Below are 24,686 nucleotides of genomic sequence, written 5' to 3'. Positions count from 1 at the left end.
GAAGAACAAACAGGTTTCTTAAGTACTAAACTCCAGCTACAAAGGCTCAAAAAATACATTACAAACAACACTAAAAGTTCCCAAGCACCTCCTTAATACTAGGATTAAAACTGAGGAAGGCAACACATGCCTTAAACAGGACTTAGCATTTCCTATTTTCCATTGTCTTAAAAGCAGCCACTGACCTCTAAGAAACCCTCTGCTATTTAGTCTGTTGCTAAGCTCAATAAGACTTGAAAATGTTCTTTTCTCTTTTGATTGGGGAACCACAAGGTATTTTGGTCAGGAATAATTTTCCATGTTTAAATTCCCAAGAGAATCAAGTAAACTTCTCCCCTTTCCCTCCTGAAAAACCTCCAACAACCAAATGGACAATTAATCTCCAAAACCAAGATACCACCACACTGGACTGGAAAAGTGTCCTGGTCCTCCCTGTAACACTGACAGTAGTTCACAAGAGCTAAGTGAAAAGGTTCTGACCCTCCATTAATGTTATTTTAATTCTCTGCTAGGCTATTATGTACTGCTTTGATCATTTCTACAAACCTAACTGTATATGCCAACTGCATTGCTAAAATTTAATTTGGAAAAAAAATAATCAGAAGCAAAGTTTAAAAAGCTTATAAAATTTTAACTCCAAGTGCAAAAGGTCATTAAAAGGGGATGTTGATCCTGCTGGTTGAACAAACAAGACAGAGCAAGAGCAGTAAGTTTCAATTTTATGCTTTGAACCTTGTACACTTTATGTTTACATGAAGGATTTTTCATTCATTTGAAACAAACTCTGCTCAAGTAAATAACTGAAATTACCCCCAAAATGATGCCAAACAAGAGAAAGAACCTGGAGGCCCTACGGGAGAGTAGAGAACCACCACACCCTCAACAGAAGCTGCTCTAAGAGGAATTCCTTTCCTCTCCACAGTTCCCCACAAAGCACACACAGAATAATACAAAACACCCTGAACGTCAGAAATTCCCCACTGCATTTACCTCTCTACAACAGCAGAAACCTGTTCAGTTCCCTCAACCCCAGCTGGAGAGGGCAGAGGGAACAGCAAGAATTAAATGCATGGCCTAACTTAACAGGGCTTTTAGGAATGACTAAGCAACAAAAGTCATTTTTTCACAGGGATCCTGATAGTCAGCTACTTCTGCAGACACTTGCAGCTCATAACACAACCATGAGAGAATCCTCTAAATTATATTTTTAGCCTGTTCCAAATTAATAAATAAGAACAAAAATCATTGCATGAGCTGCAGACACATTACTTAAAGACTGTATTTTTGTGGTTTTTAAAATGTATGTTAGTGATATCAATAGAATTTGTGGAATAAAACCTTCACATACAGTGAAGGATGTAGGATAAAAACTTCACATTTAATTATATTTCTACCAAGTGAAATGATGAAATGAAGTGTATCTCAAGGTGCTCACCTCTAATCACAGGGCATAATTTCCCTTACTATATCTACTCTTCAGCTGTGGATTGTTTCATAGTTACTAACTTAGTCATTTATTTTTCTTTCTTACAAGATGCTTATCTGTGTGTATTTCAGAAATCTGAAGAGAATCAAAGTAAACCTACAGCATCATTACAGAAAAAAAAAAAAAGTTGAGTGAGAGAGGAAGGAGTAAAGAATTTTTCCAGCCTTAGGGAGAAGACTAGAACAGAAAACACTGCAAAAATGTGCAGGGTTTTGAGAACCCAACATTTTACGTGATGCTAACAGGCAAGCTTAACAACTGTGTCTGTTACTAAAATGCTCACACTCCATAAGAATTTGTGCATCGTGAGCATGAAATCTTTCCCTCTGCAGCTTAAAATATCTATGCATTTAAAAACCATCTGCAAAAATAGACATATACTTCCCCACTGCAAAATTAATTAGAGAGCAGGAATTTCATCTCACTACCACCAACACATGTGATGATGCCACATGTAAACACATTGCACTTGTTTTGGCACTGGAGAGCAACAGAAATGGTAAATTTAAAAAGATTCTGTGAAAATGTCACTTTCTTGAAGAAGCTGATCAGTATCAGTGAAGGTGGAGGATGGGCACCCAAGAAGGCCATGTGGGATTAATCTGCCACTAAATCCTGCTCCTTGATGAGCACAGGGTCCATTTACCCATTCCATTGGTGGGGCTTTTTTCCACAACATTTTTTGATTTTTCTTCTCTTCCATTTCTTTTAAATGAAATCCTTACTGCTGTTAGATTGGGACTTAAGTCTCAACTTTTAAATTAAAAAAAAAGTAAAAATTAATCAAAATATTTTTTCAACAAACAAGTACCTTTTTTTTTTTAATGACTGACTAGGTTTTTGCTTGTTTTGATTTTAAATCATATGTAGTTAGGGAAAACAAGAAAAAAAAGTAAATTATGTGGTCATAAAAAAACTGATAGGCATTTTATAAATTTAATGTGACCCATCAGGGAGAGAGGAATTATCTACTTTTAGGAAGTATTGTTTACTTCTTTCTTCCCACTAGACCACCTGTTAATAATATTTGATGTTGTTTTCTTTCTGTGCGATGAGCATGACTATAAATGAGGTATTTGATCTGTTCGCTACAACTTATTCCCTCTAATGCCTCTATTTCAAAGACCATCCAACCAACAAATGACACCAGCCTCAAGGCAATGTCCCAAGTGAATGTGCATCTTTGCTTCTCTTCCTTATCCACTGTCATTTCCATAATTCATCTTCTTAACGATTTACCAAGTGCAGAGGGTATTTTCAGAGCACATCGATGGTGCTCAAAAAGTCTTATAGCTGACTGACTGCCAAGGGCATGTGAAGGAAGCAAGAAGTATGTACAACTGTTTTGGAAACAAGATGCTGAAAAATACTCATTTTTTTTCTATTTGACAGATATTCCAATTCTTTGGCCTGCCTGTAATGCACACAACTTGGTTTAAAGCATTTTCATTCTATAAGGATATGCTTATTGAAAAAACCAAACACAAAATCATATTTACAAAACCGGAAGGCAGAAGTATTTAATTTCTAAAGACTGCCTCCAATAGTACTGCTTCATGACTGGTGTTGCAAATACTACAGCCACTATTTTGCATACTCATTAAAAATGATGTCTGGAGCTTGCAGCTCTTTTTCCAAAACAAAAACACCCTTCAGAATGTAAGCCACTCAAAAGCACTATAAAGCCAGTTATCATTCTCATTCCTGAAAATCCTCCATTTTACCATTGTAAATGTAAATGTAAATAAATACATTTTTCCCTTTTTTTTTCCTTTTCTCCCTTGCCACTCCACACAATCTCTAGCAGCTTTATTTTACCCCATCAACCCATATCACTGTCAGCACTCAGAGCAGAAGGCTGATCCGTACTTCGTGCCTGCCTCTGAATTCATGACCAGAGATTCACCCTCACCACGCACAGAAAACGAGCAGCCTTCATCTTTCCATTTACCCCCATTAAGTCAGTACCATCATGTTCTCCCGAGAGAAAAGTGCAAGAGCTGAAACGCCACAAGCGACAGCAGCCAAGGACACTCAGAAATAAGGGCTGCCCTTGCTGCTCTTGGACTGTGAAAAGGAAAGCTCCAAACTGCAGGGCAGTGACCGTGTGCTGCTGGAGTCCCAGCTCCTTTTGAACAGGTATCAGGTAGCTTGGATGGAGTACCTGTCTCAAACTGGGCTTTAATTTGCTTGGAAATGCATGTAAAAATAGTGGGACTTGGTCCTGAACAGGACCAAAAGCAGGTTGTATCATAATTATGTCATATCTAATTAAAGTCCCTATCACTAAAATAGAGACTTGCCAGCATAGATACAAATGTCACTTGGCAGCCACATTGGTTCTCAAACCTGTAGCTGGAACACAGGTCGGGACAGAAAAGTGTAAAAAAGCTACTGATTGAGTAGCCTGATTGCTGGAATGTAGTAGATTTGGCTTTGTTTTACAGTGTTGTAGTAACACCTTACTCCAGGGAACAACAGGTTCTTGGATTTCAGAGATCCAATTCAATTGGTACATGGAGTTACCACATCCATGACTCTTGCACTCTGCCAGGAGACTTGAGGTAAATTCTTGGCTCAGGTTTGTAGTGAAAATAAACTAGCTGCATTAATCTAGCCACCATTTCTCCATAAATTACAATTAACCCCCACAAATCTTAGCTTAAAAAGCATCAGCCCAAAAGATTGTGACCATGTCTGTCAGCACTAAAAGTAAAAAGAAGGTGCCTGACAAAGGCAAATGTAGCTCTAATAACCTGTCTCTCTACTCACAGAGAAAATCATCTTGGGACAGATGGATTCACAAAGTCAACTGAACAACTCAAACCAGACCTACACATGCCCGCAGTCCTGTTCTCTCGGTGGAGAAGATCTTGACAGGGAAAGAAGAGTCTATTTTTCTTCAATTTTGCAAGTGCTGCAGCTGTATATTGCTTAATAATTTAGTTTATTAAAGGCAACAACTGTCAAAACTATACAAACTCATTTGTCATGCAGCAATTTTACATTATTGGAATCTTGTTATAATCCGACTAACGCACACGATCGCGTTCTAACCATGCCTATAATTGGGTTCTTGGCTCCACAGGCCTAAAGACAGTAATCCAAAACATCTTCCAATTACACTGAAAAATATGCATGTTTGTGGGCAGCTACATTACTTAATTTTCAGACTCAATGGGCCTTTAATAATATGGGGGTGGGGGGGGAGGGAGTTTGCAAAAGGACATTTATTTGTGGTGGAACTCAGAAAATTGTGTGCTCATGTAGGAAAACACAACATCAAAAGCTATAAACACCAAAGCAGCATGACTGAGATGCTTACAGAACACAAGACAAACTAAACCAAAACCAGTCCAAAATCCATTCAGATGGAAGACTGTATTCCAAGTCTATACACCCAAACCAAACCAGTATTCCAGCCATTAAAAAAGTCCATACTTCAGAACTCATGTATGTGTGAGAATCACTCATCGCCTTTATTTCCAACACATGAACTGCCTATTGCTCCTGCTCACAGCCCTTCACAGAGCAGATGTGAAGTTCCTTGAATTTATTGGTAGATCAAAAGCAGCTCAAGACACAAGAACTTTGCACAGGAACCATTACTTCATATTCCCAGTGTCTGACAGACACTTCTGGTGCACTACCAGGACCAACAGGTCATTTTTAAGTGTTGTGACCTGCTGTATTATTTGACAAACATGGTTTACAATTTTTGATACAAAAGGTTAGCAAGTAAATATTACAAGGGCAAGCAGGATTGCCCACGTGCAGATATGCTTTTTATAGAGGAGAAAACACCAAAGTTGCCACAGAATCATTTATATTGAAAAAGACCTCTGAAATCATCAAGTCCCACATACAACCTAACACCATGTCAACACTTGAGATACAAGAGAATTTTTTCAATTTTTTTTTTAAGTATTAAGAGTTTTTTTAATTGCTAGAGAATAATGAAATGTCTATAAATCTTGGCCAACTAAGACTGCACCTTGTGATGGGTTCTCATGATTACATTAGAATCAACAGGACTATATTAAATACTGCCTGCAGTAAGCATATACATAGAGAAAAGATTTCCTGAGTCACAGGCAACTGAAAATAAAAACATGTACTGTCATACAGAAAGAGCCAGAAAAATATACAGGGACAAAAATCTTGGAAACAACCCACTGGCATTCACTTCCAACATGCCTCAAACTGACTCTGAAATTAGAGAAATCAGAGAAATCAAACTTCTCGTGTCCCGCAGAATTTAAATGTGTGCCTCGTTCACTCCCATGCACGGCCCTCAGCACCAGTGCACACCAGTGCATTACTGATGTCAGCTCTGTCCTTCGAGCTGCACAAACACTGCCAGCTGCATTTCATCAGTGGACAACAACCTCAAGCACTTCTTGAAATGGCCTGGATCCCAAGGCATGCCTGAAACGCCAGCCTCCCCAGGTAAGATCCCCACACCTGGGACTTGGGATTTCTGGGGCTGCTTCTCTGCCCAGAGCTGCCCTCTGTACAGCAAAGTACATAAGTACCAGGAAAAAGAAATACCAATACCACCCCCCAAAAAAAACCCCAAACAAACAAACTAAAGCACTTTGAAATTGCAATCTCTGGATACCTGCAAGAAAATGGAAGGATGAAGCTTGCTCCAAGGGATCTGTCTGTGCACAGCTGTTTGTTTCACAGTGATGACGCTGTGAACAATGCTGGAACACAGAGACAGCTTTGGGGAGACCAAACACAGAAGAGCTCTGCACCTTTGGAAAGGCATGGAAGCTGAAAACCCCCCACAATGTCTCCTCTATCATCAATGCCATGCCCTGCAACAAGCAAACAGCTGCAATCCCTACCCACCTTCAGCACGGCAGGGTATTTAAAGTCAGAGCGCTGTATCTGTTTGTTGTTACACATTTGCTGTTAGTGTGGGCATTTCCTCACACCTGCAACAAATGCTGAGAAGACCTTAAGTACCTTAATGAAGACCTTAATGAAGAAGATGCAGGGTGTGGTTGAAGGGAATGTGGATGCTTCCACTAGCAGGTGAGTTCCACAGGTAACTGCAGCAGGGTTTTAATGCAATGACAGGAAACACTTTCTAGGACACAGAGTAAACCTCCTAGGACAGTAGATAAATGAGTAATGCAAACTCTAGAGATAACAGGGAAACAATTTGTGTTCCCTGTCAGTTGAGCACTCATAGCAAAGTTATTCACACAGGAGAGATGAGATGTAAAGATGATGCACACAAATTCCACAGCTAACAGTCAGGGCCCAGATATCACAGCACTGCTCTATGGAGTTTGGTGGAATACATTTAAAAATGTTTGGATATTTGACAAAATAGATCTAAAAATATCAGGCATACATGAAGTACAATGAATCTCTCACATAGTCTTCCTGCCCTATTATCAATTCAGTTAAGAATTCATTAAAAAGACAAGTGTCACACCTGCTTATTAATTTACAGATGAACATGAGTGTGAGAGAGAAGGCAGGAGATGGGGAATAGGTAGAAGAGACAAAACCCTGTGCTGAAGTTTGTCCCATCAGAGCAAACAAAAACATCACATCTCTTTGGTACAGTAACACACATGCTGTGAGAAGCAATGAGCACTTGAATGCATGTTTTATTCTCATCCCAAAGGGCCAAGCTGCCTGTGAGATGCTCCTTCTTGTTTTATTCCTCTGCAGTTCTGTCTGTGAGCTACACACTTTTAATGGAAGCCTAAAAGCTGCTGTGTATTTTACTTTAAACACAGGAAAACATACAGGAGTGATGCTGATTTAGGACTCACAAATGCAGGTGAGATGTAGACAATTCATCACTGGCTTTCCTCTTAAGCCTTGCTTCAAGAGGGAGACTTCCCTCGGTTGAAGTGCTATTACTTTGAAACTGTTATCCTCAAAAGGTGGGTTTGAAGAACATACCAACTTTGCTATCAAGCTTTTGATTGCAAAGCCTGAATGCTACTGAAGCAAAAGTTTCAGAATTAAACACATACGCAAAGAAGGATACACAGCAAAGATGAATAATATATGCCTATAAATAAGCAGAAAAATAGACTTAAAATAGCCACATGACTATTAATTAGTTATTAATATTAGATCACTGGTCTATTTCCTTTCAAATTAGCCACCCACTAGCAAAATGTCAATTGCAAAACAAGAGACTATATTTATAGTACAACCTACTTTGAGTTTTGAGTGACATGTCAGCCACTGCTCAATTACAATACTCCTATTGTGTGCATTCCCAAATTAATACCTAACTTTCATTACAGGCAACTACACATACAAAAGCCATGTTGGATTTTAATAGTCCTTATCACATCACATAAGCTGGGGCAAACATTCTTCCATCTAGAAGTCTTGGCAAAATAAAAAAAAAAATAAAAAATAAAAAAATAAAAAAAAAAAAATAGAGTTAAATAATATCCTGGAATGAAGCTGGGTGGGAAACTGGACACAGTGATGCTAGGAGGAGTGAGTGTCCAGGAGATGGTAATAAGAAATTCCTGGATCTGATTTTATGATTTTCCAGAGAAAGACTAGCTTTGATTGCTGGTATCACAAGCAGGGCACCTTGAGATGCAGTACAAGGTACTACTCCATCTTTAGTCTGGATTTAAATGGAAGAGTAACCAAACAAGTGGAAAAATCCCAAACCCCTCCGGCAAAATTTGACTGCGTTGGGGACTTTGGAAGAGGAGAGTTCCATTTTTAAAGAATATCACCTATTTCACTGAGTTTTTTTCTGGTTTAGGTTTTGTGAATTGCCCTGAAAACAGTTCTCCTCCCTTTATCTCTCCAGATGCCTGACACTATCTGCAGAAGAGCAGAAAAAAGAGCATCCTGCAGAGGATGCTCAGTGAAGAGGGAAAGCTGGCAGGAGAAACCCTGCCAACACACACTAAATTGCCTCAAGCCTTCTGCTGAGAGAAAAGCAGGACTCATTGTTTCAGATATGTCTGCCATGGAGAGAAAACAGAAATGGAGACAGAATTACATAGAAACAGCTTTGAAACAAATGTAAGAATAGGGAACACCATCCCATCAACAAGAGGCGACCTGTATTCATGTTTCAGTGGATAATAATCCATTTCTACAGTTGTACAGCAGAATAATTTGCAATACTCAGGAATGTTGGAGAGACAGACTTGAAGAGAAACACAGAAATGATTGCTGCTCAGCTTTTCTCTTGGTATAAAATCACATCACTTCCCATCAGCTTGCAGGAGCACACTCCTAATAATGCCATTTACAGAACTTCCTTCTACAGCTAGCTCTTTGAATCTTGAAAAAAATAAAAAAATTCATCCTCCTAGCCTTAAGATTTACACAAAACCAGGAGGCCTGTGCCAGCTGTTTAATTTCTTATGTATTTATGCATACCAAAGTACTTGCACAAAGAAATCAATTGTAGCTGTAACTAATATTGCACGTTGCCAATTCACCTTTAAATCCAAGGGGAGTGAAGAGAATCCTGAGTTTTTAAGATCATCATTTGCTGTCTGGGAGCAGGATTGCCTATGGTTTTCCATTTCCTAAATTTTCTTTTTATCCTAAAATTCACTCTAACACTATTAAATTGACTATTAAAAAACTAGAAGAAAACAATCAACAAAAGGAAACAAAATCTGCAAGAAACAAATAGAAAGTTAGCTGGATTCCAAAGCCACTTTCATCACGTGGGCCATTTTTATATCCATTGTACACTTTATTTTTTCTAATAACTGCCAGACAGTAAGCAAAAAAGCTGCAAGGTACTCAGGAAGAAGGTAAGAAAGAAGACATGAATGTGGTTTCCCCTGACAGGTTTTTTTTTCTTTATATATACTAAAAATACTTAAACCTTAAGGAGATCATTTTAAAATGTTCAGGATTAGAATGGGCTTGACCAGCTAAGTAAAAGTCTCTATTATCAGGGAATTTCACTCAAGCAACAGCTGTAGGAATCCATGTGTCTTACAGTTATGAATAAAAACTGGAGCCCAGCAATCAATAAGCAGTTTGGTCTCTGTAGCTGTGACACCACAACCACCCTCACACCACCTGCTTTATATAAAACCAGCACCAAGTCAAGACCTAGTTCATATCTTCTGATTTTTCTCCTATTCCAAATCATTTTACTTGCAACACCCATATTAAAACTTGCAAACACTATCAGCAGTAGGAAAACATTATTTTATTTATTTAATTTTCGGGGTTTTTTTGTTAGTTAGACTTACCCTAGGCAAAATTGGCTTTACAGAGGGAAGGACATTTAACATTATTTTTTTTATGGTTTCATTTAATCATTAATAGAAATAGGGGTAGAATTTGGAGGTTTGGATATGTCATGGAGATGAAGACAAGTGGTTTTCTAGTAAGTTCTGCCTCATACAGATCACCCAAAAAATCCACACCAAAAGTTTCTTCAAATCACAGGGGAAAAAAAAAATAAATAATCAGACAAACAATGGACACTTTACCAGCTTTTGCTGACAGATGAACATCCTTTTGTAAACAGTGTCTTTTCTGACTGCTATTACATATCCCATGGGTTCTGTGACACTGCTGAGGGAATGAATTTCCACCAAACCACAGACTCCATGGTCAGCCTAAGGTGGATCTCCTGGTAAGGAGAGTTTCCCTCCAAGATGCCCCAGAAGCTGCCTTTCCGCTGAATTTAACCTAATTAATTGAAATTATTGTCACTGACTATCCCGTTATATAACCACAGGAACAATAAATCCTTTGCCATCGTGCTCTTCACCTGAACTGCAGCTGAGAAAAGAGCAAAATCCAATGACCCTGTGTGCCACAGCAAGAAAAGCAGACAGGGTTATTCACGAACACAACCTCTGGAAAACGCTGAGGGCAAACATGGGTACGGGGCATGGAAGGCAGTCAGAAGCACAAGGATGAGGCAGCACTGTCAACTATCTTGGACTTGAACTTCAGCTCCTTAATCTGCTAGAAAAGCTACTCAAAATATACTGAAAATGTTATTTTCTGCCTCAGGTCATGCGAACTGGTCTGTCTGTTCAGCATAGCAACACTCGGATGAGAAGAGGCTCACTGTAGATAATGCCACAAGATACAGTATTGAAAAACAAAAATAGCTCATTTTGTCATGAAGAAAACTGAGAGCACTTGCAGGCAGTTAAAGGTTTGTAGGGCTTCTTAGGCCTGTTGTACTTCAGGTTTATATGTATAAACTCTAATTTTAGAAATGCTTTGAAAAGTTAATAGCAGATCCATTTTTGTTCCCTTTTATATTGAGAAGGAAACTGTTTAAGCATTAACTACCCTTGACAATGCAATTAAAACCTGACCCATTTTCTGGACACAAAAAACCTGCATTTTCCACAGCACAGCCATATGTAACCAAATTCATCTCTATTTACCCTGTCCCTCAATTCCATTTGTAATTCTGAAATCTGAGGAAAAAAAAAACAAAACAAAACAAAAGAAGGCTACCAGAATTCAGTGCCTGGGAGGAAAACGAGCAGGTACCGTGCCGAGGAGGGGTGGCCACCCCCTTAGCTGTGATTCCATGACTTGTAGAGAAGGGAAAGTCAAACAAGTCTGTGTGCCAAGTTTTTATCACTGTTCTGCACTCTAAAACAGACAGCAAGCGAATTACAAGACTGCAAATCCAGGATTATATAAAACAAAAAAACTTCTGGCAGTCATCATCTTTACTACTGAGTATAAATCACAAAATGCACTGATACAAACCCTTGTAAAATCTCTGATATAGTTTTATACACACTTGGATAAAATGGAGTGGCACATAAACATCTACAAAACACACAATTAAAAAGCAACACATGCAAGGGAACTCAGGGACTTTACTAATTTCACTTAAAATGTTGCTGTTCTACTTCAGGCACATCCCTCTTTGCTCAAGGAACCTTCACAACAACTAAAACCAGACTTGATGAACATTATTATTACCAGCATTTATCTGAATAACCATATCATCCAAAAGATCTCTCTTTAAGATGGGGCCCCCATTGTGCTAAGGTTGCATAAACACATTGGACTTTGCTGAAGAGATCGTAATCTCACCAGACAAGGTCAATAAACACCACCAAAGGTCAACAACAAAGTCTCTTGTCCAGGGCTTTTGTTGTTTTGTTTTCACATATATTCCTTCACACTATCTCTTACTGACCAAGGTCCTCCAGAGAGTCAGTGTCACTGCTGCTGCCAGGTCTGTCCTCCAAGCACACCCATTAAAAAAAAAAATAAAAAATATTCCTCTTCTGTGGGAGACAAAATACACTGAAGAGTTTCCAATGATAATGGAAGTGCTGAGATGTAACACAGCTTTTCTAGAAATTCCTGGAAGTGCCAGTTGTTAATGAGTTGAGATAAATACAATGTTGACTGTTGCCACCTTTATCTAAATTCAGTACCTTCTCTAGCCAGTGGAATGAAATATTTGTAGTACCCAATGAGGATTAAATGCTAGCCCTTGGTTTATTTTAGAAAAAGTGGCTAGATAAAGAGCTATGTAACAGGTCTAATAGTGTCTGGAAAAAAACAAACAATATAGAGCCAGCAGTGAGAGAATGGAATTCTTTTCTAACCATAGAGCAACCAGCCTCCTACAGGCTCAGCCCCAGTGAGCCCAGCAGAAACACAGGCACTGAGCTACAGCAGAGCTGAGCAAGCAGGGAGGTGTTTTGCAGGAACAGGCTGAGAGAGGGAAGGTAAAAGCATCTCAGAAAAGGCACTTCTTTCTGTTCTTGGCTCTGGCTGCTGGGCTGAGTTAGGGAATGCCTTATTAAACAGCTGAAGCTCTAGAAATTTGCAGCCATTATCCTGGTGTGAGGCAAAACGTTACACAGGCACTTCTGCCTGGCTATGATTCTTTCTTCACTCAGCAAATATTTAGTAGATTTAAGGTTCCCAAAACAAATTATTTTTTTCCTATGTGTTACTGAAACAATCCATACAGCTTGCTGAGATTTGGTTCGAAGTGATAAATAGATGCATTTCCTACAGTGAAGTCCATGCTTTACAGATCCTACAATCCTCCTGTACTAAGATAAAATGAGAGAAGGAAAAAGCAGCAAAACCCCTACTTCAAATTGCTGCATTTTGGAGGATTTTATGGCATTCACACATTACAACAGAAACAATTGTCCCCCTCCCCCTTTCCAGCATAATCCTTTTTATTTAACCCAAGATGTCTGTCATGAAATCCTCCTAGGAATTCATAGCAAGTTAGGGAACACTTTGCTTTTTTGACAAATCCTCTATACTTAAGGAATGCAAGTGTTTCCTTCACCCAATTCTTCAACTAAGCTTCCTAATTATAGCACTCTTACAGGATTTCAACATAAGCTGGCAGAGGCGCTGTGTACCACACTGAATTTAAAGTGGAGGTAGCCACAAAACTGCTCTTCACCCCCCCAAAACCACACACGCTAAGACTGCACTGTCATTTCTCAACCCTGACACAGTGTGCAGTGAGCTGCTTGTGGAAATGAGCCACAGCATCATCTTCCCAATTGTCCTAAGTGCTACTCAGCTCCCATAAACCATCCAAGGGAGGGCTGTGAATTCACCCACTTCCCAAACAAGCCCTTCCAGCTGACCTCTAGGCAATTTTTCAGTTGACCTTTTAGCAATTTTAATGGGTGTAGCCAGAGAGATGCATGAGGCAAGGCTGAATTTATTTTAAACAAATAATTTCTCTGCCATGAATTAATTTTCCAATGGAAGATTCCTGTGGATGTAACACTGCAAATACACAAATGCCATGCTGCCAGGGCAAGAGAATAAAGAAAGAAGTGTTACTCTGTGACCCAAACCTCCTTCTGGGATCCACAAGTTCCTTTCCCTACTCAGAGCACCGTGCCTGCAAACCACTGCAGAATTTTCACCAGATTAGTTACAAGTCACAAAAATATGTGGAACAATTGACTTCACTTAAGCTGCAATGCTTTTTTTCTTCAAAAGCAAGCACAGAGGTTCTTAACTTATGAGTCCTGCATAGTTAACATCTTTTTAAGTTGATGTCACCCACCACAGCTGTAACTTGGCACTTCTAGTAACACTCTGCTCAAGACTTGCCTTCCCTGATGTTTCTCCACTCATGCACTTGCAAAACGTCCCACATCTCTCTTAGGGTAACAACAGAACCTCAGGAACCCTAAAAATGACTATTTTTTCCCCATAGGTTTGCTATGTATAGATGCCACGAGTTCTTTTCGGAATGATTTAGAATTTGCGCACATAACACTCCTTTTTCAAAGCATAAATTTAAAGATTTACATAACGGATTAAATTGTCTTCCAAATCAGACAAAAAATGAGTCCAGGACTTGCTTATGTGCTGCTGAATTTGCTGAACTATAATAATGTTCCTGGTCATTGCACCATTTTCTCCCAGGCTGCAGTTTTTGCCCCACATTCCCAGTTCCCTTAGACCCGACTCCCATGAACTCCAGACTTGGACATTAGGACTAAGATATTTCAGAGGATTACATATAACACTCATTCCTCTGCCAAATATGCCACAATCCACATCCAACAGTGGACAGACTGAAAAGCAGTCTGATAAAATTTAACAGAGACAGTCCAAATGCAAGTCAACCTCAACAGGGTTATCCCCACAACTGCCTTGACATGGGCATTTTGAAAGACAAAAAAAAATCAGGAGTTTATTTAATTTTCATTATGATGAAAAGGAAATTCAACTGAAATACATGGACCACCATGGAGACACGTGTGAATAAAAAAACCCCACAATCCACTAAACAAAAAAACAAAACAAAATGGCAACAGTTGCTCCTGTGGGCAATGAGGAGGCCAATCTGCTGAGAAATTTCTATCAGCTTCAGCAAAAAGGATGTTAAAACAAAACTGGATGGGTCAGTGGAAGCAACTTTGCTCCACAACAGCCTATTGATCACAGCTCCCAGTCTGAGCCAAGAACTGGGACATGCAAGAGTCTGCTCTCAGATCACCTGGGGAGGACTTTAAAACAGGAAACTATAAACTGCAGCAGCATAGGAGAAATCTAAACAATAATCAAAACTGGATGGTTCAGCAAAAAAAGATTTTGTTTTTAGAAAAAGTTAAATATAAAAGAAGCCAGGAGTTAGGCCAGTGGAAAGGTATGCCAACAATCTATTCTAAGCTGCATTCACAGTCACAAACTCAAACATGTACCAGTTACTTGCTTATCATAAGAAGTATGAAATTCTGGTTTTGAAGATGATCTTGCCTGAAGAGCAGCACATCACTTAGGGTATCAATGGTAGGAAATATTAAGTTGTATTTTATCTTCTGTTAAGAGCAAAACCCCAGCGTCCCCAATGTGGTTCCCATTTGCTATTTATGTAACTAAGTCACCTCCTCACAGTTCAAACATCCTTACTACTCAAGTTACTTCCAATTTCCCAGATGGTCAGTCTCCAGAAAACACCATCTGAGCCTCAGCCACTTCTTGGTTAAATCCATTCTGACAGCTTATTAGTAGAATAATGTATCAGCTGTTAAAATACTATTTGTTACAAATTTGTTTTTTATGTAAATCAGGTTCCATGAACTAGAATGGAATTCCAGACTTTTCAAATGCATTTTAATGTGAAATGCTGACATCAAGTCTTAACTTCATTTGATTATTTTTTCTGTTTATGTTATTAGCAACCAGTTTTTCTGGCACTCTTTCCTGTTCCAGTTCAATCACTCAGTTGAATTACTTGAACTCCTGCTGAACTGCACCAAAAAAAAGGAAAATTAACTAATGCCTCATTTGATCTTGTGACCATAAAACTTGTGTTTTCATCCCCTCTTTAACCTTTGACCATCTATTTTCCCCTTAATTTGTGTGTTATGTACCTGATAGTTTTAAATTTGTTTCTTTTATTCATGAAAAAAGACTGTGCTTTGATGGTCGATCTGCCCTCTGTTCATTTTAACCACCAGTGACTTTATTCTGGATTCTCATCAGTAAGCACACACTTAAAACCACTTCTTCATAGTATATCTTATTTGGCTTACTGTATGCTCTTTACCAGAAGTGCACGGCTGTTCTCATAAAAAGTGTCAGCTAAGCTAAAAGAGAAAACAAGTTACAAGAGAGTGAAAAAACCTCATCTGCCACTTTCACAGAATCACAGAATCAGCTGAGTTGGAAGAGACCCACAAGGGTCATCGAGTCCAACTCCTTGCCCTGCACAGAGCTATTCCCAAGTCACACCACGTGCCCAGTTTATTACTTTATTCAAGTCCTTCCCTTGTCACATTGGACCTGAATTTAACTCACGCTACTGGACTTCGCTTGTTTCAAAAAAAGTTGTTAAACACCTGAACGCACGATAAAACATTTTTAAAACACATGTAGACTCTAATAAAATATGATCCATCTACAGCCCAGAGAAATTAAGTGAAAGGGGAAGATATCATTAATAGCATTAATGAGGTCAAAGATTCTAATTATGGCTCACATTTGACATCAATACCCTCCATTTGTATGAATATTAAATTCATGGATGCCAATCCTACGTTTATATGCTCAGTATGGGATTCAAGTCCCTTGTCTTGAGTAGTTTCTTATCTTAGTTCACTGAATTACAATAAGAATGCAACACATGACCTTTATTTACGAATATGGGTGCATTAACCCATTGACTCCAATTTTTGCTTCTAATCACTGGGTGAACTGAAGACTTGGAAAGCAGATACAGGCTTCTAGCCATGCCCTCCACGCTGATGGCCACACAGGGTCCTGGTTTTTGAAGGCCAGCAGGTCTTTGTTTCTCCTGGGTAAACAGAAATCAGCACCAGCAGTGTCATTCCACACAGCCTACAGACTTCCTATTGTCCTGCACTGCTGAAACTAAGGGCAGCTTTTACTTTTGTTAACTTGAGCTAACATCAACTTTCTGTCGACACAAAGGAAACCAAGTTGAAGGCCTGATGACACAAGTGACACATTGACACAGTCTCCTGTGAAACCAGCCTTGCTCTTCTGCAGGTGCCAACACTCAGAGCCTGTCCTTGCGTTTTCTGTCCAACATCCTACTTCATGTACACCCAAAAGCCAGTTTCATTTTTTAACTACACAACAAACTCTGTCAATGTTGAGAAGACTTTATGCTGTATTTTTCATTCTTCCATGTAACAGAGCAGGAAAAGGGTCATTTCAGGTTATACAGCTTCACCATGGGCAGATGGCAGTGAACCCAGAGCAGAAACACAATCTCCCTCTCCTCTAAAGCAGATGGCATGCTGATCAAGTAAGATAGAATCTAATGCTAACTGCAGGACCATTATCTATTGAACCAACACCACTATAAAGCAAGAAAGACTTTAAAAACTTGAGGCAGGGGAGGTGAAGCAGAGGAAGACAACAATAAAAAAAAAAATCAGAGTAAAGCAGCTGTAAGAGAAGACAACCCATTACAGCAGAAACAGCCTCTTTTCAGCTACATTTAAGATTTAAAACCTAGGAATGGCAGTAGATAAGGAACAGCAATGGCCCTCACCCTGTTTTGGAAGATGTTCTTGTAGCTTGAGATACTGGCCCAGTTCCCTTTGCTCTTGCACTGCACTGGGCACCTGCCAGGGGCTAAATATCCTGGCTGCTTAGATAATTACATATTTATGATTTTGCCGAGAATTCTTAGTCAAAGCTTATTTTTGAACTGTAAAATGCTTAGAGAAACAGCAGAGAAATTTCTCTGACAAATGCTACTTCAAAACAGAGCCAACACTAAAATTTTTTTAGAGGACGCTCATTTCCGTTTCAGTTTATTCATTCAGTGGTGAACTTTAATGGCAGAAAAAGGAGAAAAGGGGTGTTTTCCCTCTCAGTCAGAAAGGGATCTTGCTTAACTTGCTCTCTGTAAAGAAACAGAAAATTGAAAAACTCTTCAAAAAATTATTCACAATAGTGTGCATACAATTTTTAATGCTTATCACAGTTTGCACCCTACCACACAAAGCAACTTTTTTTATTATATCATGTTATTAGTAGTATTTCCTCTTCCACACATAAACCACTACATTAGCTAATTCATGCTGATCCAATAAATAGAACTGATGTATGAACATTCTGAAATGTAATTGTTTAGCCACAACAAATTATCACAAAATACACTGCACTTCACCTTCCTTCATTGAGAATAGCATTCACTGATTTCAGAGGGAGCAAAACAGTCCAAAATTTCATGCTGTCAGATACTTTAGACAATTTCAGAACTTGCTTGAAATAAATATTTTTTATTTTTTTTTTTCCTTTTAAGGCTGCACTCCATAAACTGAACAACCAACAGCCTCAACAATAAATTTCATGAGCACTTTTAGGCCCTACTGTTCAAAGTGCTTTCAAGCTTGGTTAGCTTTATGCATGCAAGTGCTCCTTATTTATATCTCAGAAGAACTACTCCTACACTAAAAGTTACATGTGCACACATGCATTTGTATTTCATAGAATGAGGGCCTTAGTCTTGCAGAGTTATTTATTTTGACTCAATTATTCTAGGCTCTTGAGGGCAACATCTTTAGTAGTGTCAAGTTTCATCAGCTCTGAAAAGCAGGGGTGCCTGTTTGCAGTATAATGGCAACTGACCTTCAGCTCCACCACCTTACAGAGAGCTGCTCATCTGCAAATACCCATTTTATATATCTATAGTTGAGAGATGCCATTCAGCTCCTCTTGAAACAAAGCCAGTTTTGCAATTCCAGTGCAAAAACCTTGGAGCTGGCCACACAGACCTCCAGCTGTCCTTGGCAGGTGCCGGCACAGACAAGGCTTCCACACCAAACTCCAGCTCATATCCCCTCCCCTGGTTGTCTTCCTTTGCATGGAAGCATTTTAACATAACAGCCTGGCAGATCAGTGTTTGGATGGGTTTAGCTGCTGGGGAAGCATGGGTTAATAGCTATATCCATTTATTCACTCACCTGTTTTCTAAGGAGTGGTAAGGTCCCAGGACTACCTGAAGGTACCACAAAGGCATTCAAATTAAAAACAACTTGCTGCAGTCTTGGGGAAATTTTTGCAGACACCTTCCAGTCCCTTCACTTTGGAGTGACTTGTTCATTCTCTCCAGCTCCTCCAAGCCCTCCTGCTGTATCTGAGCTAAATGCCCTGCATAGGTAATTACGCTGAAATGTTGCACCCATGGAATTTCCTGGCCCAAGAGACTCAGTGCCTGCAGAGCTGCTCTGTAACATCTCTGATGTGTAGGAACAGTTGACATAACACACAATGGGTGTGTTACACCCTTGAAACACAGTATAATGTGTTCACCTAAAAGGAGACAGCACTGAAAAGAATGGATTTAAATCACCTGCTTGGTATTCCCCCAAGACTGTGAGGACATGCCTTAGCTGTTGATGACACTGCTTGCTTGGTGTTCTCTGCCTAGCCTCAGACTTCACCTGTGCCAGCTTGTAATAAACAACAACATCCTCTATTCTCTTCTGCATGAGACCTTTTTAACTGATCAGGGTGCCAGTCTTTGTCAAACTGCCCGTGGAATGGTTCAGAATCCCAACACCAGTGTTTTCCAGGATGCCTGTAAGAAGGTCACCACACTGCCCAGGTGAGTCAGTCCTTCACAGCCCCTTCTGGTTACCTCTGCAAAATCAAACCCATCCCAGCAAGCTGTCATACACAGTCACAAACTGGTAGCTCCCACCTTTCTGTAAGTTCCTGGGCTTTGCACAGTGCATTCTGTATTTCTAAATTTAGATATACCACTGTATGTGTGTATTAATACATGCACAGATAATACACTCCTATATTCCCACACATATTTATGTGCACACATAAACCTGCTTCAGTGCCTTGCAAAGGCAGAAATGCAAATTGGTTTGCTTCCAAAACTTACAAAAAAGCCTTGCAAGATACAATGGAAAAATCTCTCTAGGGTAAACTACCTATTTCATCATATAAAAGAAAACGTATTTGCTAAAGCCCTTGTTGAAATCCTGATGTCATCTTTTGCTTAGACCAAAGATCCAAGACTTTAAACTTTTATTTCCGAAACATTCATTAACTCTTGTGACCACAGATTAAGTACCCAGATATCAGCCTCTAAATGAACCTTCAAAATCCTAGAAAAGTAGCATTAGACACTTAGTTTCCTGCAATTACCAGGCCTTTTTCATTAAGCCTTTGCATCTTTTTTGTCACTGTGAGGAACATGAAATTTGGCTGGAAGAATGGGAAGGAGAATTCACAACCACTGAATACACCCATGCTGTATCACAATATAAATATTTAATTTTCTAAAGAATTGCCAACAACTTCAATAATTTTCAAGGAGAAACCTAGTATTTTACCCTATTTAGTTTATCAGTTAACATATATACATAACAAATGCATGTATATCATAACATAATATGATGCAAAAAATAAGCTGCTTCTAATTACCTTGAATATTGAAAATCTAAGAAAACAATAGAAGAGGATGGAATATGTGTAAATTGTCATTTTGTCTGTTTTGTTGGTTTTTTTTTTACAATAAGAAGTGGAACTGACAATCAGGATTAAAACATGACCAAAAATGCTACAACCATTTCTCAAGGGAATCAGAAATTAATTTTTTACTCAAATATATGTGGGAACATGGGCAACCATGTCTAAAGCAAGTCCTGTTTGGGAGATCTACACAACCTGCTTTCTTCAGCATCCTCTGGCCTACACTTTGTTTACACACAGCAAAGAGAAAAAGATAATAAAAACCTATAAAAGTCTTTTTTACTGTACAGGTTTAGTTATGATTACTTTGGGGATGGTAAAAAATGTGTCTAGCTTGTCTCTTAAATCTACATTCAGACCATTTCAAAGTTAATCAGAGGTGAGTAATGGTTTAGAAATCTCTTGAATAATAAAGTATAACAACTTACAGCACAAAAACAGCCCTCAAAGAAAAGAGTGGGGAGTACTTCACTACAAGTAACAGCTGAGTATGTTTTATGATCACTGTAACAACCAACATGCCCTTGAGTCTGTGCAATTCTGAATTTCTAATATAATTTGTAGGGGGAAAATTAGGACAAAATGCAGTAAAATTTCAAGTACAGTCTCACAGTATTTTAAAATTTTATTAAGTATAAGGACTAGGTTAATACGAAATGAGTCATGTTTTTAAGAGAGGCAGATCAGTATCTTAAATCATAACTAAAATAACACTCAACCACTACAAAATAAAAAGAAAACAGAGTAGCTTTTTGCTGGAAAAAGGTCAACAACAACAATGAAGGTTTAACAATACTAGAAAAGGCTGAGAGCACTGGTCATTTCAGGAATGAGAAGTTAAAATACCAGTTCTGACTGACCAGGTAAACTCTATTCTTTCTCACTCAACAAATTCATCAGCTGAGGTTCATCCCAAATTAATAAAAACTCTACTCATATCAAGTCTGTATCTAAAAAAACAGACTATTAAACAACATATATGCTTTGTGCAGATCTTCTGATTTCACAGGTATATTTGCTTTACTTTGTGACAGATATATTACATTTCCATTCATGATGTCTTTGGGAGTTAACAGAATCGCTTACTACCTCAAAGTAAAGGAGTTACATCCAAGCAACCTCTCTTTGAGCATCATTTTCCTCACAGGGCAAAGACGGTGGAGTTGCAAAGGTGTAAGCAAGGCTGTAATTGATTTACATATTCTTTAGATCCATTTCCACATGCAAGCCAAAGGAAACCAGCTCAGCTCTCAGATCCAAAACTGAGTTTTCAAAGCAAGCGGTTCAAAATGTTACCCCTTTAATTTCTGTACTGAGCACAATGATCTGGAGAGGCTTCAAATACAGAACTCACTTTATGCATTTAATTCTCAAGGCTAATGCTGAAGGTACCACTCTTGTACACAGCAACTGTGACCACCTAAGATACCAAAACTGCTAAAAAGAGGTTGTTTGATCAAAGCTGAAGCAGTAAGTTCCAGCCCTTCCCTTCAGGCCTCAGCTCTGCTTTCCATCTGCACAGCGATCAGGAAGCACCAGCAAACCCCATAAGGACAGCCTGAAAATATGAATTTGCAACATTCCAGAGGTGGAATAAGAAGATTGTCCCTTTCTACAGAAGCTAAGATTTTAACTTCACTGGTCTTACACTGAGAAGTAAAATACACCTGACAACGCAGAGCCGATTTTGGTTGAAACAAACTGCAGAGAGCACCCAAGTGGGGACAAACAGAACACCTGGCCTGGCTACAGCTCACCCCAAACAGGCTCTTGGCCAAAAGAGGAAGCAACACCAGTTACCAACAGGATGAGCTATGTTACTGTCCAGTCACACTTCTCACATGAAAATTGACATGCTGCCTGCTTTCCATTGGATAAAAGCAGGTGCAATTGTAATATATTGTCAAACAGCATAATGGTCTAGATGTTCCTTAAAAAATTAAAATAATCCAGTTAAATACTAAAAAGTAGTTATTCTAAAAATACTATTTGCAGTGTAAGCCTGCTAATGGCATGTGTGCAGAGAGAAACCACACCACCTTTAGTCAGTTAAAAAGGTACTTACCATTGGCAGTGCATTGATATGCAGAAGTTTGTTTTCCTTTCGGGTGCCTCTTGCCACAGAAGGGTGATGCTGACAGGGAAATAAGGAGACAAAATAGGAAATGTTAGTATTTATTATTTTGAAAAGTGTTGTTAACACACAGTTAGATGTTATCATTTAACCTTCCTGGCTCTCCCAGCCTGCTCAGCTCCCGGAGATGAGAGTTCCCACTGCCTTTGCTCAGAGCCCAGAGCAGAGAGCACAGCACAGAGCTGGAGCTTTGCACATCTCCTGTCATCCCCACATCCCAGAGCTGGCTCTGCAGGGAGCACACAGACCTCTGAACAAAACCTGCTGCTGGATGAACACCTGCACCTCCTGGACCCGCTCAGCAGGAGCACACACACACAACAACCTGGATGGAAGCATCCTGGTGTCTGCATTTTGCTTCACCTCTCTGCAAAAAGCTTCAGGAAGGCAACTAGGCAACCTACAGTATCACCTGCCCATGCCAAGTTTCTTCGGGAAATAAACCACAGCTACCGACATCTGAACACTGTGAAAAGCCCCAAACAAAAGTCAACATTCCAGTGGTATGGCTTTCAAAATGGTTACATCCACTGTGAAGCAGCAGAAGATGTGTTTTCCTAACACATCTTGCACTAAATAACTCCATTTATATACACAGGTGTACCCATAAGCCCAAAGAGTTACCAACTCCAGTAGTGACCTCAGTAATTTTAAATAACCCCACAAGTTCACAGTAATTGCTAGCAACACTTGACAACATGTAAACAACAGAAATCTTCCTAGTGCAAAATTCAAGAGAAATCTTGCCTACCTTTAAAACCTAAACAAAAACATAATCCAAACAAATCCACACTCTCCTACATTTTAGTAATTTTCTTTACACTATATATAATAATTTTATGCACCCAACAATAAAATAACTACAAGTATAAGCACACAGCTTTTGACATCCAAATATGAGGTAACTCCATCCACTGCAACATTAATTTTTATTCAGCAGTGACAAAGGATTTTTATCCACACTAATATTCCTGAGTGGTTGCCCTCCATACAAATACTTGCCAGACAACTTTTCTTTAGGATATAATCTAATCACCCACTCAAAGAGCAGGAAGGGTGACAGATGGACATGGGTGACTAATGAAGTATTACCAGACTATTTTTAGATTAAATTCTTTACCAAGCATCTGCAACCTGTGGTCAATAAACTTTTACTATGAGTAAAGAGTAACTATAGTTTGTGGGACTCATGATCAACACAAGGTTCTCACGTGCAATTTTTCAAGCTCAACCAGCAGGAAAAACATTCATTACAGACCCATTTTTGGACCCAGCCCAAGGAAAAAAAAAAAAAAAAAAAAAAAGAAAGAAAAATAGAAAAAAGCTGCAGCATTTGGGCTTCTTTTATTCTTAGAAGATCCCACAAGGCAGGCAGAAACATCACCTTCACTGTGCAAGCAAGAGGCACTGCAGAGGATGCTGAGGAATGAAGGAATGCTGGGAATTGGAAGAATTTGCAAACACACTCTTATTTCTTTGCTTAGTTGTACCAGTGCTGCAGAAAATGTGTAAATAGGCTGAGTGAAACTCCACTCCTTGAGAGGTACAGTATCCTATGCAATGCTACTCAGAAAGGTTTTTTTCCAGGGCTGGAGCTGCTACCAGGTGAGAACAGAAAGCCATAAAACCCTATCTGCAGACCCCGTAAAACATTATTTTCTTATAACAAGTGTTTTCCTGAAAAACAGAATAAAACAGCAGCTGACCAATATTCTTTAGAGAACAGTCTAAATCATGATAAAAGCGGTGTGCAGAGAAAGGCAGAGGATGGCCCTGTTACCCTGTTCTGAGTGCGACGCTTGGTTTGGGTTATTCCATTTGGGAAGGAACACTGCAAATATAAATAAAGGGATGATTGCACAAACATAAACCATTTTCTTCAAGGAAAAAAGGCTTTCTTCAGTACACACTGCCCAAACTGTCTCCTTCCAACGCCTCTTTGCCCTTGTGCAATCTCGAGTGCAGTACTTATCATCGAAGCCAGAGAGGGAAACCTTTCTGCCTGATCCGTGGAAGAGGCTTCTTGTCCTTTGCTTCACGTCTAAACAGGGCAGTGACACGGAAAGAAGCTGGAAGCAAAGACTCAAGAGAGCAGAGAATGAGAAAAGAAAGGGTTCACTGACTTTGCTTCATTCCTCACTCAATGTTAATTGGTTGTAGGCTCCAGTTTTAAATAAGGGCGCTTGAAGAGACGTGTAAATATTAAGAAAACTGCAATGTCCTTCTTCAGAATCAATTGCTGAGTACAAATGCATCATCAGCAGCTTTTTTTCTTTCCAAATTTATCTTATTGGATTTTGGCATGTACCTTGAAACAATGCAGGTGACAGTTATAATTTATTGATTTCAGACTATCTCTCACCTTTATATTCCAACACATTACAGTGATTTAAACAGGTGCCCAGATGTAGTAACAGCTATACTACGTGACACTTAAAAATAATCCACCAGATGCCCTTTAAGTTGCTAAGGCACGCCTGGGGAATGCAACAGCAGCTTGTGAGTTTGGATCCTTCAGCTTGGAGGGGTTGGGAATGGCTCACCACTGCCTGATAACTAACATGCTCAAAATCAGTTGAAAACTGCTCCCCTCAACTTGACAAGAAAGATGATTTTGCCATGTGT

At 39.2% G+C, this 24,686-nt stretch overlaps 1 protein-coding gene across 4 annotated transcripts in view; it reads right to left on the bottom strand.

Annotated features, from left to right (window-relative positions):
• Positions 1–24,686, bottom strand: part of TBL1XR1 (TBL1X receptor 1) — a 109,544-nt gene that overhangs the window by 40,447 nt on the left and 44,411 nt on the right. For 2 of the 4 annotated variants that reach the window (XM_015637774.3, XM_019007807.2), the window contains exon 2: positions 21,993–22,061. The gene's annotated coding sequence lies outside the window, so the exon portion shown is untranslated. Of the gene's footprint in view, positions 1–21,992; positions 22,068–24,686 lie in introns of those variants that run through there. The other 2 variants (XM_015637775.1, XM_015637776.2) reach the window with 1 other exon arrangement.

The sequence above is a fragment of the Parus major genome, chromosome 9 (assembly GCF_001522545.3).
Source record: "Parus major isolate Abel chromosome 9, Parus_major1.1, whole genome shotgun sequence".
NCBI classification, from domain to species: domain Eukaryota; kingdom Metazoa; phylum Chordata; class Aves; order Passeriformes; family Paridae; genus Parus; species Parus major.
This window is presented reverse-complemented; position numbering and strand designations above follow the sequence as displayed.